The sequence below is a fragment of the Chrysochloris asiatica genome, unplaced genomic scaffold (assembly GCF_000296735.1).
Source record: "Chrysochloris asiatica unplaced genomic scaffold, ChrAsi1.0 scaffold00020, whole genome shotgun sequence".
NCBI classification, from domain to species: domain Eukaryota; kingdom Metazoa; phylum Chordata; class Mammalia; order Afrosoricida; family Chrysochloridae; genus Chrysochloris; species Chrysochloris asiatica.
In genome coordinates this window covers 13,776,454-13,794,218 of record NW_006408538.1, presented here as the reverse complement: position 1 = coordinate 13,794,218, position 17,765 = coordinate 13,776,454, and the positions used below count along the sequence as shown (strand labels likewise).

The 17,765-nt window shown below is 45.2% G+C and overlaps 1 pseudogene; it reads right to left on the bottom strand.

Moving 5' to 3' along the window:
- Positions 1 to 2,007: 2,007 nt before the first annotated feature.
- Positions 2,008 to 17,765, bottom strand: part of LOC102834511 — a 17,204-nt pseudogene continuing 1,446 nt past the window's right edge.

The following is a 17,765-nucleotide window of genomic DNA, read 5'->3' as shown; positions in this document are numbered from 1 at the left end:
ATTCTGTGTTGTTGTTGGCGGAGCTCTCTGCTATACGTCCACCCGATCCGCCATCTTGTTTGTTCTCTCCTGCTGATTCCTTTTGAAACAGAATTAGGGTGGACAGGGCCCACAAGACCTCTGCGCTCACACTGTGGGGCTGAGAGAAGATCAAGGATGGTGAAGGAGATCATCATCGATAAACTGTAATCCATCCTACATTTACCAGGCAGAAAGTCAGCTGGGAGGAGAAGACAGGCAAGGATTCTAGAGAAGTGAATGAAGAAGTCTGGGCTGTATGGGGTCATAATCTGAGAGGGCACCAACTTGACTCCCAGCTAAAGAGGATTCTAGGCACCTGCTCCTAGGTGGAATTTATCACAACACTCCTTATATCATGGGTATTTGGTACAAGATCTTTGTGGTTTTTGGAAACCATACAAAAATGGCCACCTCTTACGTGACCTTCCATGAGAAGTGGGAAGGTGAATGGCAATGTTAAAAAGAGCATTGAGTTGGGAGGACAGAGACTGCCAGTGTGCTATATGTGGTCTTTACAGGAAACATGAAGATGGCCGCTCATTGATTGCTGCCAAATGCAATGTTAAAACACTTCACATAAATGACTTCTTCAGATCTTTTCTCCACTCTTTAGGAAGCTCTGGTAGCATAGTGGTTATGAGCCAGGCTGCTAATCTCACTCACAGTCAGCAGTTCGAAACTACCAGCGGTTCCGTTGAGGCTTTGTGCTCCCGTAAAGATTTCCCTATACAGGGTCATTATGAGTCAGAACTGACTCCACAGCACATAACTACCACCACCAAGGGAGGTGTGACACTGTAGGATCAGCAGTTCAGACCCTTGGAAACCGTATACAGGGTCACTGTGAGTTGAAACTGACTTAACAATGACAAAAAGACCAAACCAAAACCAGGTGCCATGTAGTTAACTCCAGTTCACGGTGTGTCAACATAGAGCTGTGCTCCACAAGGTTTTCACTTGCTAATTTTTCAGAATTGTCAAGTCTTTCTTTCAAAATATGTCTGGGTGGACTTGAATCTTTGGGTTAGCAGCTGAGTCTATTTAATGTTTGTACCACTCAGGAACCCCAAGTCTCCCGGTTTCTCCAGACTGTCCCTTCACTCCACCATCCTTTTGCCACAGAATATAACCCAGACCTGCCACCCTGCTTGGAGCCTTCAGTGGCAGCCCATTCACCAGGGCCAACAGGCCTGCATGACCCTGCCCACCCTCCAGCTACATACCCGGTCCTCTGGTCACCTCTCAGTGTGCTGCTCCCAGCTCTGTTCTGCTCTGGACACCCAGAGTGAATTCCTCATCTCTGTAGACAGTACTTTGCAATGCTTCCTTTGCTTCAATTTTTTAAAATCCCACTTTGTGATATATTTTTGTATAATTTTTGTCATGTTTTTAAAAAAATATCTGGCTTGCCCCAGAATATTATCTCAATGAAAGCAGAAATCATGTCTGTTTTGTTATTCACCTTAATATCCCCTGTCTAGCACAGCAGGGGTCTTGATGGAACTGTGGGTTAGGCATTTTCTGGGGCTTGCACCCACTAGCTGCTCCAAGGGAGAAAAGATATACATACAGTCTCTAGAAACCCTATGAGTCAAAATCGACTTCATGGCAATGGGTTTGGTTTGGTGGGTTGGCCTAGTACAGTGCTAACTGACATACAGTAGGTACTCAACTGGGTTTGATGTGCTATTGTTACTTACACAAGGGGGCTTCAAAAAATTTGTGGGGAAATTCCATTATCTTCTCATTGTTTTCAATAAGGCTTCTATTCCAAAAAGGCCTTTTTCTATTCTATTCTGTTCCAAAAAGGCTTCAGTAACGGGCCCTAAGTCCACAGCCTATCTTGGGGGAGTCTTGCGCTCTAAATCAAGTCTCCCAGCCCTTAAGGTGCGTCCCAGAAAGTCCAGCGAAAAGGCGTTTCTGAGCTCAGGCAGGGTTTGGGGGTGTGGGGCATTTGTTTCTAAGTTAGAGGCAGTTCGCTCCAGGTCAAGGTGTTTTCACCCGCCGGCCCCAGGGCGCCCGGCGGTTGCAGTTCCCTGGGGGCCCGCGGGGGGCGGAGCTGAGGAGACTGTCACACCCCGGAGCGAGGCCCCGGGTTGCTTGCCGGCGGGAGACGGCGGCGAGAGAGCGCAGCGAGCGAGTGGAGCAGCCGGCAGGTGAGGCCGCGCTCAGAGCCTGGGTGGGGACCCGAACCGGGCACGGAGGAGGAGGGAAGGGCTTGACCAAAGCGACAGACAGCGTTTGAGAGTCCGCGCGTGGGAGTGTGGCTCTGGGAGGAGGGTCACCTAAGACGCCTGGCTGAGAGCTGCGCCAGACACTTCCCACAACAGGGAGGCTTCTTTCCGGAGGAGCGCAGTCGCGGGCGGATCAAAGCGAACGCCCCAGCGCTCCTGCCTGCCCCTCCTCCCAAGTCCCTACTCAGCCTTCCCTAGTGGGCCGGAAACGTGGCGGGTGTACTCTGATTCTGGGAGCGGTCCGAGATCGCCGCGAGGAAACTGCTGGGGCCCAGGAGTCGGTATCCGAGGGCAGGTCTAGGAGGAAGAGAATTCATTAGCGTGCACCGAGGAGCTCCGTGTCCCCTTCTACAAAGCCACTAGGCTGCGAGGGGACAGAGATTAGCAGTCCCCGGACTAACTGATGAGCGTGGCGGTGAACACCAGGACGCCTGCAGCTGACCTGGAACTGAAGTTAGCGGGTGGTGTTGGGTCAACACTCTACTTTTCCTCCCGCCGACAAAAGTCAGAGACTTTTATTTATATTTACAGGAAGGGTGGGGAGGGAAGGGTGGTTTGGCAGCTGGGAGCTTCTGGGTGAAGTCCAGGGCTGGGCAGCCCAAGGATTTAGCAAGTTTTAGGACTTCTCAAAGAAGACCAGTATTTAAAATATCAAAGAGGTCGGCTCAGATTCTAGTATATGTGTGAGCAGTGAGGGAGAGAAGCCCCCTATTCAGACCCCACTTCCCCTGGCCGGAGGAGGTCCTTTAGCGAATACTGTGTAAACACTGATCTAGTTCACACCCATTTCACAGAAGAGACCGAGGCCTAACAGAGGCCTGGGACTAGTTCAGAAGCTGGGCTGCTTGTTTTTTTATTTAGGGCCTGTCTGGTCTTTGTCAAGTGGAGAAACAATAGTCGATGTGCAGATATAGCGCTGTTAAAGGGACTCCAAAGTGACTGGGATCCATGATTTTGGTCCAAGAGTGTGTGTAGCCCTCCACTGTGGCTATCCATCCAACATCTGCCCTCTCTTGGGGCATAAAGGGTGACAGACTGTCTTTCAGTCCTTTTCAGAAGTGGGTCTTTCTGAATTACATTCAGTGGGGGTTGGTCCTGGTGACCTCTCCTTTCCCCGGGTAGAAAGGGGAGCTCTGGTAGCATAGTGGGCACTGTGTTGGGCTGCTAACTGCAAGGTCAGCAGTTCGAGTTCACTAGCTGCTCAGCTGGAGAAAATGAGACTTTCTGCTTCCCTAAAGCTCTGGTAGCGTAGTGGTTACGAATCGGGCTGCAAACCTTAAGGTCAGCGGTTCAAAACTACCGGCCACACAGCGGGAGAAAGATGAGGCTTTTTACTCCTGTGAAGATTTACACCCTCGGAAACCCTGTACAGGGTCACTATGGGTCGGAACCGACTCGACAGTACACAAGTACCACCAGCACCATGCTGTGATCTGAGACCACATGGTTACTTCTGGCCTGGCCTCTCAACAACTTTGACAAAAAAATTTTTTAAAGGAAAAATAAGTTTATTGAGTATGAGAAATTAATATGTGCTTGAGTGGCTGTCCACGGAGATGTTTATTTAAATGTACTTTTCTTCCATGTAGTCTACTCTCGAGCTCTGGTAGTGTAGTGGTTACGAATCGGGCTGCAAACCAAAAGGTCAGCAGTTCGAAAATACCAGCTGTTCTGCGGGAGAAAGATTAGGGTTTCTGCTTGAGTAAAGATTTACAGCCTCGGAAACCCTGTACAGGGTCGCTATGAGTCATTGCTATGAGTCAGAACTGACTCCACAGCACATAACAACAACAACAATCTACTCTCTGTTATTGTTGTTGTTAAGTGCAACCTTGTATAGGGTTTCAGAGGCTTTAAATCTTTGCAGGAGCAGAAAGCCTCGTCTTTCTCCTACAGAGCGGCTGGTGGGTTCGAACTGTGGGCCTTGTGGTTTGCAGTCCAGTGCTTGTTGCATGGAACCACCACGCTCCCTGTCTGTCTACTCTCTAGCTAATGAATTACTACTCTCCCTTCCCTCCCAACCCTGGTAACCACCAAAGGCTGTTTCTTTTAGTGTGAAAACCTTTTCTTGTCTTTTTTGCAACAGTGGTCTCATGCAATATTTGCTCTTGTGATTGTCTAATTTCACTCATCATAACGTCCCCTGGGCTATTCCGCGCCATGAAGTGTTTTCACAGATTCACTGTTATTCTATAATGTTTGTATAGTATTCCATTGTGTGTATATACTGAAGTTTGTTTACTCATTTTTCCCACTGATGGACTTTTAGGTTGTTTCCATATTTTTACTCTCGTGAATAGTGCTATGGTGAACATGGATGTGTATATATCTATTTGTGTGGTAGCTCTTATTTTTTTAGGATATATACCAAGTAGGACTATATTTAGGATATATACTTGAGGACTAAGGTGCGCCTGACCCAGGCCATGGTGTTTTTAATAGCCTCATATGGATGCGAAAGCTGGACAGTGAATAAGGAAGATCGTAGAAGAATTGATGCCTTTGAGTTGTGGTGTTGGAGGAGAATACTGAAAGTGCCAAGGACTGTCAAAAGAACCAATAGATCTGTTTTGGAAGAAGTGCAGCCAGAATGCTCCTTGGAGGCCAGGATGGCTAAGCTTCGTCTCTCATACTTTGGACATATTGTCCGGAGGGAACAGTTGCTGGAGAAGGATGTCATGCTGGGTAAGGTGGAGGGTCAGAGAAAAAGAGGAAGACCCCTAACGAGATGGATTGGCCAGGTGGCATCATTGATGGCATCAAGTGTGGCAGCGGTAGTGAGGTTGGCTCAGGATCGGACATTGTTTCATTCTGCTGTGCATGGGGTTGCTATGAGTCGGTTCGGACTCGATGGCACCTGACAACAACAATAACATACCAAGTAGAGGGAGTCCTTGTGTGGCACTGTAGGATAAGCACTGGACTAACCACAAGGTTGGCAGTTCAAACCCACCCTGGAGACTCTGTACAGGGTTGCTATGAGTTAAAACTGATTCGAAGGCACTCAACAACAACAGAGGGATTGCTGGGCCATACAGTATTTCTCTTTACAACGTTTTTGAGGAAGTTCCTTACCATTTTCCGCAGTGGTTATACCACTTTACAGTCTTACCAGCAGCATAGGAGGTTTTGTCTCCTCACGTTTGTCATTTTCTGTTTTTTTTTTTTTTAACTCTATTAATGCAGATCCCTGGTGTGGTGCTTCAGGAAAATGCGCTGGTGTACCACAAGGTCAGTTTGAACTGAAAGGTTGAAGGTTCAGACTCACCAGCGGCTCCTTGGAAACCCTAGATAGACAAGGTCGCTGTGAGGCAGAACCGACTTGACCGCACTTAACATTAATGCTAGGGGTGAGCTAGCATTAATGTTATGGTTTTGATCACTATGGTTTTGATCTCCATCTCTCCAATGGTTAATGATCATGAGCATTTCTTCGTGTTTGTTGGCCACCTGAATGCCTTCTTTGATGAAGTGTATTTTCATTTTTAAATTGCATTATTTTTAAATTGCTGATGTGCTGATGTTTCTATACATTGTAAAGGTTAGTTTCCTGTCTGATATGCCATTGCCAAAACATTTTCCCAGTCTGTGAGTTTTACTTTTACTCTTCTGGTGAAATTTTTTTGGTACATGTAAGTGTAAGTGTAATTTTTAGGAGGTCTCAGTCGTTTAGTTTGTCTTCCATTGATTGTGTGTTTTCAGTTATGCTTGATGGTGATAGTTTTCAGGTATGCCATGTATCGGAGCCCCTAAGCTTGCCCCTATGTTTCCATTGATGATCTCTATAATTCTAGGTTTTACACTTAGGTCTTTGATCCTTCTTGAATTCATTTTTGCTTATGGTGTGTGATTTGGGTCCTATTTCTTTCTTCTGCAAATGGGTATCCAGTTTTGCCAGCATCATTTGTCAAAAGAGACTGTCTCTTCCTCCTTTAATGTGTTTTGGTCCTTTGTTTAAGATCAGCTGTCCCTATGAGTATAGATTTACTTCTGGATTCTCAAGTCTTTTCCATATGTCTTTTGTTGTACCAGTACCAGGCTGTTTTAACTACTGTGGCTGTGTAGTAGGGTTTGAGATCAGGAAGTGAGAGGCTTTTGTTCTTCTTCTTTAGTAATATGTTGTTTATCCAGGGTTTCTCTATTTCCATAAAAAGTTAGTGATTAGTTTTTCCATCTGTTTATAGAATGATATTGGAATCTGGGTTAGCATTGCATTCTATTTATAGATTGCTTTGGGGATATTACCGACATTGTCACAATGTTAAGTTTCCCTATCCATGAGCATAGTATATTCTTCCACTTATGTAGGTCTAGTTTGACTTTTGGTAGTAGTATTTTGTAGTTTTCTTTGTATTAGTATTTTGTTTCTCTGGTTAGATTTATTCCTAGATTTTGGGTAGCTATTGTAAATGGTATTGTTTTTCTGATTTCCTTTTCAGAAGTTTTTTTTGTTAGTGAATCTGACTGATGTTTTATTGTGATTTATGTGATAGTTTATATGGGAGAATATTAGCTTTACATTCATTCTATCATACATTGTTTCATTGTCATGGTTATAATCCCCTCCATACATCATACATCATCAAGCCTGCCCCCCCCCACTCCCCCAAACACACACACTCCGGTGGTCAGCACACCGCCCCTCTTCCTCTCTGGGTCTAGAGTTCCCAGCTGCTCCATCTCTCCACGTCATCGTCTCTGCCTCCATCACTGGCATCACTGTCTCTCTGGGTAGGGTCCTACACTCTGCTCTCCTCCCTTGATGGTCCCAGGGACCTCTGCTCCTGGACTGCAAAGTCAATCACTCCCTTCCTTTTGCTACAAAATGTCTACCTTTACATTTCCTACCCTCATAGTCAGTCCTGATAGCAATTATTCAGTATTGTACCACAAGAGACCTATCCCCATCTCCTTTCATCAGCCCTGCCCAGACAGATTGGCTACTACTCAGTGCAGATTCTACCTTCCTCGGTGCCCTCTGGATCTAGGCTCCCTCTTGAAAGCTTGTAAGCCAGTCACTTCTTGCCTTTGTAGCCCCTCATTTTGGGTAGCCAATGTCCAAGTTGCTCATCCCTGTCTACCCTATGTAACGAGGGGGTTGGAATGATCCTCGCTGTAAAGATCTGTTCCCTCTTTTGAGGTACGGCATCCATAGGTGTAGGCCAAGTCCATCAAATTGTATCAGATTACTCATCTTTTCCTCTTCTTTCTTCTTTTAGTTGAACTCTGTTCATCCAGCCATTGAAGCCAGGTCAAGTGGGTATTATCTGCAAGTGTGTGTTCTTATGCATATGCCCTCTTTTCTTATCAGCTGGACACTTCACTCTCCACTTTAGTCCTCTGTGGCTATGTCATTGACTCTGGGCCCAGGAGTCCCCAGATCTTGCCATATTGCTGGCCAACCAGGTCTCCACCTGGGTTCACAGGAGTCTATTGAACATTGTAGGGCTTAGCTCGCAGCTTCATTGTTGTTTTCACCTCACTTCTCCTTATCGGTGACCCACATGGTCACCAATCAGAGCACACATCTGCTCATGTACTCCCACTGAGTATTAGTCTTGGCAGGGGGTTTGCCCTGAGGGGACCCAATCATTTGCCTTGATGTCTTCTGGGCAAGCAGCTTACTTGTTCTTGTAGTAATCTGTCGGACTGTCGTTATTGTTTTGTATAAAAATCTGGCTGATTTTTGTAGGTTGATCTTGTACCCTCCCACTTTGCTGAATCTTTCAATGAGTTCCAATAAATTTCAGTCTTTGGGATTTTCTATGCATAGGATCATATCATCTGTAAATAGAGTTTTACTTCTTCTTTGAACTTTGGCATAAATTGAACTTCCTCATTTTTACAGTGGTTTCTTAAAGGCTTTTTGTCTATATTGTTAGATCGGTGCCTCTGTAATATCCATTTTACAGATTGAGGCTTTGTGAAGGATTCCCGTGGGCTCCAGCTCAGTGTCCTTGAAAGAGATAAACAGAGTGTACTGAGCTCATTAAGAGTGTACATCAGATTACATGTGTGTTGTTGCTGTTGGGCGGGGGTAGAGTTGTGAACAAAGTTTAAATTATTTTGGCGTTATTAGACAATTAGGGACAATCAGGCTTTCTCTTCAGCTGACCTTCTGGAATCTAGGTAGAGAGTTTAACAGTTGAGATTCTCGGGGCTTCCGCCTTTGCCTTGGATGGTCTGCTGAAAATCAGATGGAGGTTTGGCGTTTTCTCAAAATGTTAAACATAGAGTTTGTTGTTGTTGTTAAGTGCCATCAAGTTGGTTCCAACTCATAGAGACCGACTCATAGGGTTTCTGAGGAGCGGCTGGTGAGTTTGAACCGCCAATCTTGCGGTTCAAATAGACCTTATGGTTGAGTGCTTATCCCACAGCGCCACACCAGGACTCCTAAACACAGAGTGAGCTAGCAAGTTCACTCCTAAGTATATATACCCCAGCATTAAAAACATATGTCCATATAAGAACTGTATTCAGGTGTTTATAATAGCAAAAGTAGAAACAACCCAAGTGTCCATCAACTGATGGATATGGTACCATAGAGAAGTATCATTCAGCCATAAAAAAGAAATCAAATATGAAGACATGCTACACTGGGATTGAACCTTAAAAACATTGTTGTTAAGTGATATGGGATTGGTTCCAACTCATAGCGACCTAGTATAGGGTTTCTGAGGAGTGGCTGGTGAGTTTGAACTGCTGAACTTGTGGTTCAAACCGACCTTGAGGCCGAGTGCTTCTCATACTGTGCCACGCTGAGGTAAAGATATTGTACACAAAGGTCACATATTGTATGGTTTGATTTATAGGAAATATAAATGGTGGCTTTCTAAAATAAACAATGGATTGTGACCCACAAGGTCGGTGATTCGAACTCATCAGCCACTCCACAGGAGAAAGATGAGGCTTTCTGCTCCCACATAGATTTATAGCCTCAGAAACCCTATACAGGGTCTCTATGAGTCATACCGAATCCACTTAACAACAACAACAACAATTCCGAATAGGCAAATCCCTAGAGATAGGAAGTCAATGAGTTGTTTCCAAGAGTTGAAGGAATAGGGGAAGAGGGAGTGGTTGCTAACGGGGTTTCCTTTTGGTGTGATGAAAACGTTTGGAATTAGTGGAGATCGGTGTACAACCTAGTGAATATATTACAAACTACTCAAGTGTACACTTTTAAATGGTGAATTGTACACCACGCAGCTTATATCTCAATTTATAAACAGATGGTATGAGGCTTTCCTTGTTTTAACGACTTCATTATTTCTGTAAAAATGTTGCAGAGTCATTAAAAAAAAAAATCAAACCATACAAAAAGCAAGGAACCAAATAAAACTGTCGCTTGGTGATCAGTGTTTGCAATTTTGTTCAGAGCTCAGGTTAGGTTAGACTGCTGAGGAATGAACAGAGACAGGTGACTGAACTTCTAGCTCGAATGGGGAGAAAACCCTCTAATAGTAAATGTGAAGGGCACATAGTGTGGCGCTGTGGGTGGTTCAAAGTCACCAGCCGCTCCTCGGAAACCCTAATGCAGGGTTGCTATGAGTTGGGACCAACTCGACAGCGCTTAGCAACAACAACATTAGCTGTGAAGAACCCCTGTTGTGGTGCTGTAGAATCAGCACTGGACTGGGAACCATGAGATCAGCTGTTCAAACCCACCAGCTGCTCCTTGGAAACCCTATACAACTTTACTATGAGTCAGAACCAACTTGATAGCACTTAACACCAACATTAAATGTGAAGGGCACTTGGTGTGGCACTGTAGGTTAAGTACTGGACTGCAGACCACAGGTTGGCAGTTCAAACCCACCAGCTGCTCCTTCCTATGAGTCAGTACCAACTTGACGACACTTAACAACATTAAATGCAAAGCTATGGGCCAGAGCCCAGTGTGTACCAGCCACTGTATTGAGTACACACTATGTGTGTACATGTAGGCAGGTGCATGGATCTGATTGTAAGTGGGATTAGATTCTATACTATACACTGCTGTAATGCCTAAGCTTTTTTTTGTTTTCCTTTTTTTTTTCGTGAACACATTTTTCATTAAAAAAAAAAAAAAATCCAATTGGGTCAAAAAGAAAACCACCCATCCTTTATAAATTAATGGCTTCAGGGTATCCCATTGTATGGAGTATCTTTTTATCTTGTCAGTTGCCTATGAATGGATGTTGAGATGGTTTGCCCAACACTGCTGCTGTGTGTTCACAGCTGAGTGTAATCTCACACATACACTCAAAAAGATTGCTGTTGAAAATAAACACAGCAAAACAGACCAACTCAGTAGTTTCTGTGTGTGCAATCCCAGGACACTGATCGCTGCCTTTCTCACTCATCCTCCTTTTCCAATTTGCTTCTCCCTTTGTGAAAGGAATTCACTTTCCTCTCTAACTTTTTGAGACTTGGTGAACAATTTGCTTCCATAGAGTAAGTTTTTTGTTTTAAAGATCCCAAGACTCATGGCAAGCATTCTTTACCAGTGAGCTAGACTGTTGTTTGGTTTAAGAAAGGCTTTGGGGGATGGTTTATGTTTTTAGTGTTAAAGATTATTTTAAGACAGTAATTTCAGGGGTTCATCCAAACACAGTGGCTCTGGATTTCTTGAGTCTTGAAATTCTGTTCCATATTCCCCCATTTTTATCAGCATTCTGCTGTAGAGTCTTTGTTCAGTTGTAGTTCTGAAAACTTGCCATTTCTTCTGGTTTCACACACTTATTAAACACGTACAGAGTGTGTCTGGAAATGCAGGTCCATGGTTTAGGCTCACAGTTTAAGGATCTGGCTGAGCAGAGAGGAGCCCAGCTCTCCTCAGGACAAGAAATGGCATTGGAGGGCTGCCCACATGGCCAAGGGAGAGACAGCGTGCCCGAGTGTTGGGCAAGGAAGCTGCTGAGGAGGCAGGGTGGACTCTGGTTGGAGAATTGCTGGCTTCCCAATACCCTGTAGAGGGTGTCAGAGGTCAGTAGAGGAGAGAGAAGGGCAGATTCCAAGGAGAGGCCTCAGGCAACTTGGTGTGTAAAGTCACCTCTGGTCCCCTGGCTCTGCCTCTGAGGCCTCCACGTGGGGCTGGCTGTGCCCACCTACGTAGAAGTGAGGGAAGAGTTTGCCCTGTGGGGAAGCCAGGCCATGACCCTGTGGGGTTGACCAATCTGCTGCCCATCAGGCCCTGTCCTGGGGGATTTGGCTTTCTCTTCTCAGGGAGGAGCTTGTATACCCACCTGGTCTTTAAAGCTGGGGAGTATGCAGTCCAAAACGCTGCCTTGGGGTGATGTCTGTACTGGTCTCCCCACTTTCTGCCCCGCTTCCCTTCCCTTCCTCCCACCCCTTCCATTCTTGCCACTGGGTGTCTGGCCTAAGCTGTCCTCTCTGTGGAGAAGGCCCCCACCCCCAGCTCATTTTGTCTTCCAGCCTCACTTTGCAGTCTTTGACTCACGGTGGAACCCACACCCCGAGCTGTATAAGACCCTCTGGGGACCGACCTGCACCTAGCCAGCTAGAAGCGGAAATTGTGCATGTTTTTCTGACTCCCTCACTGCTGCTAGCTCCATGTAGCTGTGCTGAAAGGGGGCAGGTGAAGTGCCCCCCAACCCACAGCCCACCTCATTACCTTCCACATTCCCAGGGCCTGCTCAGTCTGTTCCTAAACAGGCCTCTGGGCGCTCCTGGGTCCTGGCCCCAGGAGGTAGTCCTTCTGGCCCAGTTGGCATTCAGTTTGGCAAACACTCAGGGGACTGGCTCTGGACAACCTTTTTCTGTTTCTGGAACAGTGAAAGTGGTACCGTTCCTGGGGGACTCTTCAGTCCCAGTCTTGCTGAGGGCTCAGTTTCTTTAATCTGCAACATGGGTGGAAAGCATGTACCTCAGTGCTTTATCCAAAGCTAAATCCTTAGCTTAGGAAGACGTGAAACCAGAGTGCTCCTTGGAGGCCAGGATGGCCAAACTTCGTGTCTCATACTTTAGACATATTGTCAGGAGAGACCAGTCACTGGAGAAGGATATAATGTTTGGTAAGGTGGAGGGTCAGAGAAAAAGAGGAAGACTCCCAGCGAGATGAATTGGCCAAGTGGCAGCATCGATGGACTCAATTGTGGCAACAATTGTGAGGTTGTTATGCCCAGAATTCAGGGTCCCCAAAGACCACCCAGGAGCCATGTACTGATGCAAATACATAAGAGTTGTTTAATCAAGCTCGAGCCAGGTCTCTAACCTTATCCGACATTTCGGAATAGTGAAAGAGCCCCGAATTCATTGTCTGCAGGGTTTTTATAGAATTTTCAAACAGCTCAGGTTTCTCAGCTTTACAATCTTTGGATTGGTTAACAATTGGCAAACTATGAGATGTTACAGTTTAATTGGTCAGGACTGGTGGTCTTTGTTCTTAGGCTAGGGTAAAGGAAAACATCTGGCCTCTGGCCTTGAGCTGCCTGGCTATTTATACATATATCATATTCTTGGAGCTAGAGTACGTGTTCAGGCTAATGTACAGAATGGAGATTGACCTTGCCTCTGGAGGGAACTAATAACTGAGGCCTTGTCTATTTAAAATGCTTTCCTGAGCCTGACTAGAGTTTAGTCAAGCAGTTTCTAGGTAGGCAAAATCAGGTAAAATCAGTTTGGTCCTTACAGGTTGGCCCAGGACCGGGCAGGGTTTCGTTCTGTTGTACATGGGGTCGCTATGAATTGGTACCAACTCAATGGCACCTAACAGCAACAACAAAATCCTCTTCTGTGGCCCAGGTCAGATCTGCAGACCCTGGGGAGAAGTCTGGCAGTGGACATTTGAATGAAAATGAAAACAATGCCTGGAACAGCAGCCACAGCTGCCCCTTCAGCACTGGCAATTTGGGGACCATCTTGAGGGGTCTCCTGTCTTCTGTGTACAAGGAGACCTCAGGACATTGAGCTGGTCAGGACCTTACAGTCCTCTCGTTACGGGAAGGATCTCAGGAGAGGGGAGGAGCACTGCTCCCGCCCACACATATGATGTAAGAGAATGGTCTCCCTAGCTGCCCAATAGTGTCTCCAGTCTAGGTTTGCTGGAACATGCCTTTTGGCAACTTCCTGTCTGTCCTTCAAGGTTGACCTCAGAGGCCACTTCCTTCTTCTGTGATACCCCTTGTCTCCCCCATGTGATGTGCTGCCCCTTCACTGAAGCCCACAGTTGCTGCTTGGGCCTCTCATTGCTTGCTGTCCATGTGTGAGTTCAGTGTCTCCCTGCAGCTCGTTCACTCCTGCCTCTCCCTTAGGGCCTGGCTCCTCCCAACACCCCCAGCTGCTCTCAGGATGTCACCTGCTCCTCAGACTCACCTGCCCCTCTGCACCTGAGCATCCTGTCTTATGATGCCTCACCCTGATGTCTTCACAGTGACTCTATAGAACAGAGTAGTACTGTCCCATAAAGCTTCCGAGACTGTAAATTTTTGCAGAAGCAAACTGCCTTATCTCCGTCAGGGAAGCTGGTAGATTTGAACTGCTGACCTTAGCAGCCCAGCAGTTAAACCTTGCTGAGCTGGAAACCAGACCCCTGGTGGCAGATTTGGGATATAGCAGTGATCCCAGATGCCCAGGGAGCCTAGGCAAACTTGATTCTTTTGCATTTTCAACTCTGTTCAGCAGCTCTGTACCAGAGTCCCAGCGTAGCGCTTACCTGTCCTCCAGCTCCGGCTCAGTGCCCAGGGTTCTTGAAGTTTGGTTTCACAGGAACTCACCCAAGGTTTGTTCGCAGTCTGCTGAGAACTAGTCAGGCTGCGCTAGTTCCCACCTAACCATGAGCTTGGAATGCCTTGTGCCAACCCTGCACCCTCTGCAGACTCAGGTCAGATGATGGCATTCCGGCCCTGGGGCTGGAGTAAGACCCTGCACCCACCTCTCGCCTTGGACCTGCCAGGATCCTTGCATTTCTCCACCCTCCCTTTGACCTGTAGACACAACTTCATGTCCACAGCTAGCATGGTTTCTTCTTCCAGCAGAATTCCTTCCTGCCCCTTATCTCCTGGGACTCCCCCATGCCTCCTCTCTTTCCCCACTGGGCATATGCTGCTCCTCCTGCCTGGGACCCCCTGAAGCTCTTCCACATCTTCCTTTATAAGGTGATTGTAAAAACCCACTAAGTGATCTCATGTTGTTGTAGTTAAAGTGCTGTTGACTCATAGCCGCCCTGTATTGGAGCCCTGGTGTGGCACTCTAAGATAAGCACTGGACTGCCAATTGCAAGGTCAGTTGTTCAAACTCATCAGTCACTCCTCAAAAACCTGTATATGTAAGAGTTGCTATGAGTTAGAACCAACTCCACAGCACATAAGGACAGCAACAACATATCCTAGGCACCCCACACATCTGTCTGTTTGTTGTGCTGTGGTGGCTTATGTGTAGCTGTGATACTGGGAGCTATGTCACTGGTGTTTGCAGGGTCTCCTGTGGTGGGCAGGTTCCAGCAGAGCTTACAGAGTAAGAACACACTAGGACAATGGAATAGATAATCCACTTCTGAGAGATTAGCCCCTGAAAACCTTATGAATAGCAGCAAACTATTGTCTGATAGAGCATCAGAAGATGAACCCCTCAGTGGAAGGCACTCCAATAGGACTGAGGAAGAGTTGCCTCCTCAAAGTTGAGATGACCTTAATGGCGTGAATGGAGCAAAATGTTTGGACCTTTGTTTGCTGATGAGGCACAACACAAAATGAGAAGAAACAGATGCAAACATCTATTAGTTATCAGAATGTCTAATGTAATACGTATGAATCTAGGAAAATGTAAAATCATCAGAAATGGAATGGAGCGCATAAAAATTGATAACCTAGGCATCAGTAAACTGAAATGGACTGCTATTGGCCATTTAAAATTGCTCATTCATAAATGGTTTACTATGCTGGGAATGACAAATTGAAGAGGAATGGCATCTCAGTCTTTGTCGAAAAAACCATTTCAAGGTTATTCTTGAAGTACAGTGCTTTCTGTGATATGCCTACAAGGAAGACCAGTTAATACAACTATTATTCAAATTTATGCACCAACCACCAAGTCAGTGATGAAGAAATTGAAGACTTCTACCAACTTTTGCAGTCTGAGATTGATCAAACATGCAATCAAGATGCATTGATAATTCTTGATGATTGGAATGCAAAAGATGGAAACAACGAAGAGGGCTCCATAGTTGGAATTTATGGCTTTGGTGACAGAAATGATGCTGAAGATCACGTGATCGAATTTTGCAAGACCAACAACTGCTTCATTGCAAATACCTTTTTCAACAACATAAAAGGCGACTATACACATGGAACCTGCCAGTTAGAATACGCAGGAATCACACTATTTCTGTGGGATGAGATGATGGAAATGCTCGATGTCAGCTGGGGCCGACTGTGGAATAGACTATCAATTGCTCATTTACAAGTTCAGGTTGAAGCTAAAGAAAATTGAAACAAGACCAGAGAGCCTGAATTTAGAGACCATCTCAAGAAAAGATTTGACACATCCAACACTAATGACCAAAGACCAGAGGGGTTGCGGGATGACATCATACATGAAGAAAGAAAAAGTTCATTAAAAAGGCAGGAAAGAAAGATAAGATCAAAGTGGATGTCAGAAGAAACTCTGAAATTTGCTCATAAATATAGAGATGCTAAGGCAAATGGAAGAAATGATAAAGTAAAAGCGCTGAACAGAAAATTTCAAAGGACAGCTCGAGAAAACAAAGTCAAGTATAATAATGAAATAAACAAAGACCTGGAGTTAGAAAACCAAGAGGGAAGAACACACTCAGCAGTTCTCAAGCTGGAAGAACTGAAGAGAAAATTCAAAACTTGGGTTGCAATATTGAAGGGTTCTATAGGCAAAATACTGAATGATGCAGGAAGCATCAAAAGATGCTAGAAGGAAGATACAGAGTCCTTGTAACAAAAGGAATTGGTCAACGTCCATCCATTTCAAGAGGTAGTATACCATCAAGAACAGAACATGGAATTGGAGGAAGAAGAACACGATGCACTGAAGGCATTAGGAAAATACAAGACTCCAGAAATTGAAATATTTCAACCAAGCAGTCTATGTCAAGAAATTTGGAAGACAGCTACCTGGCCAATAGACTGGAAGCTATACATATTTGTGCCCATTCCCGTAGGACATGGAAAGTATTAAACAATACCATTAATATCATATGCAAGTAAAATTTTGCTGAAGATAATTGAAAAACAGTTTCAGCACTACATCAACAGAATGCTACAAGAAATTCAAGCTGGATTCAGAAGAGGATGCAGAATGAGGGATACCAATACTGACATCAGATGGATCTTGGGTGAAAGACGAGAATACCAGAAAAATATTTACTTGTGTTTTATTGACTATGCAAAGGCATTCAACTGTGTGGGTCAATACACAATGGATAACATTGGAAAGAATGGTGGTAGTTATGTGCTGTGGAGTCAGTTCTGATTCATAGTGACCCTGCACAGGGTTTTGAGGCTGTAAATCTTTATGGGAGCAGAAAGCCTCATCTTTCTCCCCTGGAACGGCTGGTAGTTTTGAACTGCTGACCTTGAGTTTAGCAGCCTGATTCATAACCACTACGCTACCAGAGCTCCTCCCATAAAGATTACAGCCTAGGATATCCTATAGCAATCGGGCCGCGAACCTTAAGGTCAGTGGTTTGAAACTACCAGCCGATCCGCGGGAGAAAGATGAGGCTTTCTACTCCCGTAAAGATTTACACCCTCAGAAACCCTGTACAGGGTCGCTATGGGTCGGAACCGACTCAACGGCACTTAACAACAACAACAACTCTTTCCTGTAGTGTCACTATGAGTTGGAATTGACAATATACCCTAGCCAAGTTGTTGTTAAGTGCCGTCGAATCGGTTCCGACCCATAGTGACCCTGAACAGGTTTTTTTTTTTTTTTTAAATACTGCATTTGATTTTTAAGAAAAGTTCCATTACATGATTTTGCATTGGCATTTAAAAATATCAGAACAAGCCTTTGCAATATCATATATATTACATTTCAATACAGCCTATGTGAATTAAAAACAGATCAGCTTGATAAATGTAAGAAAAGACATTCAAGGATTCAGCAAAACCTAAAAAAGAAATTGCTTAATAATTGGTATCTTCAGCATTTGAACTAGATTTAGTGGCTTTCTTTAAAATGAACATGAAACAAGAAAAGATTAATAAAAGAGGCAGCAATGCTATGAAACTAGCAAAAACCTTAACAGCAAGCAAGGTATTTTCTCGCAGGGAGCCAAACAGATCAGCATATTGGAAACAGGTGAGCAGCCTCCAGTTCTATGGTCTATAACATTTCTATCAAGAGCTGAGGTTGCCTACTAAGTTTAGGTCGAGGTATGTATTCGAGTTCTTAGTACTCGGAACCATGCCTAGGCCAGGGAGGTACTCAGTACTCAGTGTTGTTGTTGTCAAGTGCCGTCGAGTCGATTCCGACCCATAGCAACCCTGTATAGGGTTTCCAAGGAGCAGCTGGTGAGCTTGAACCACCAACCTT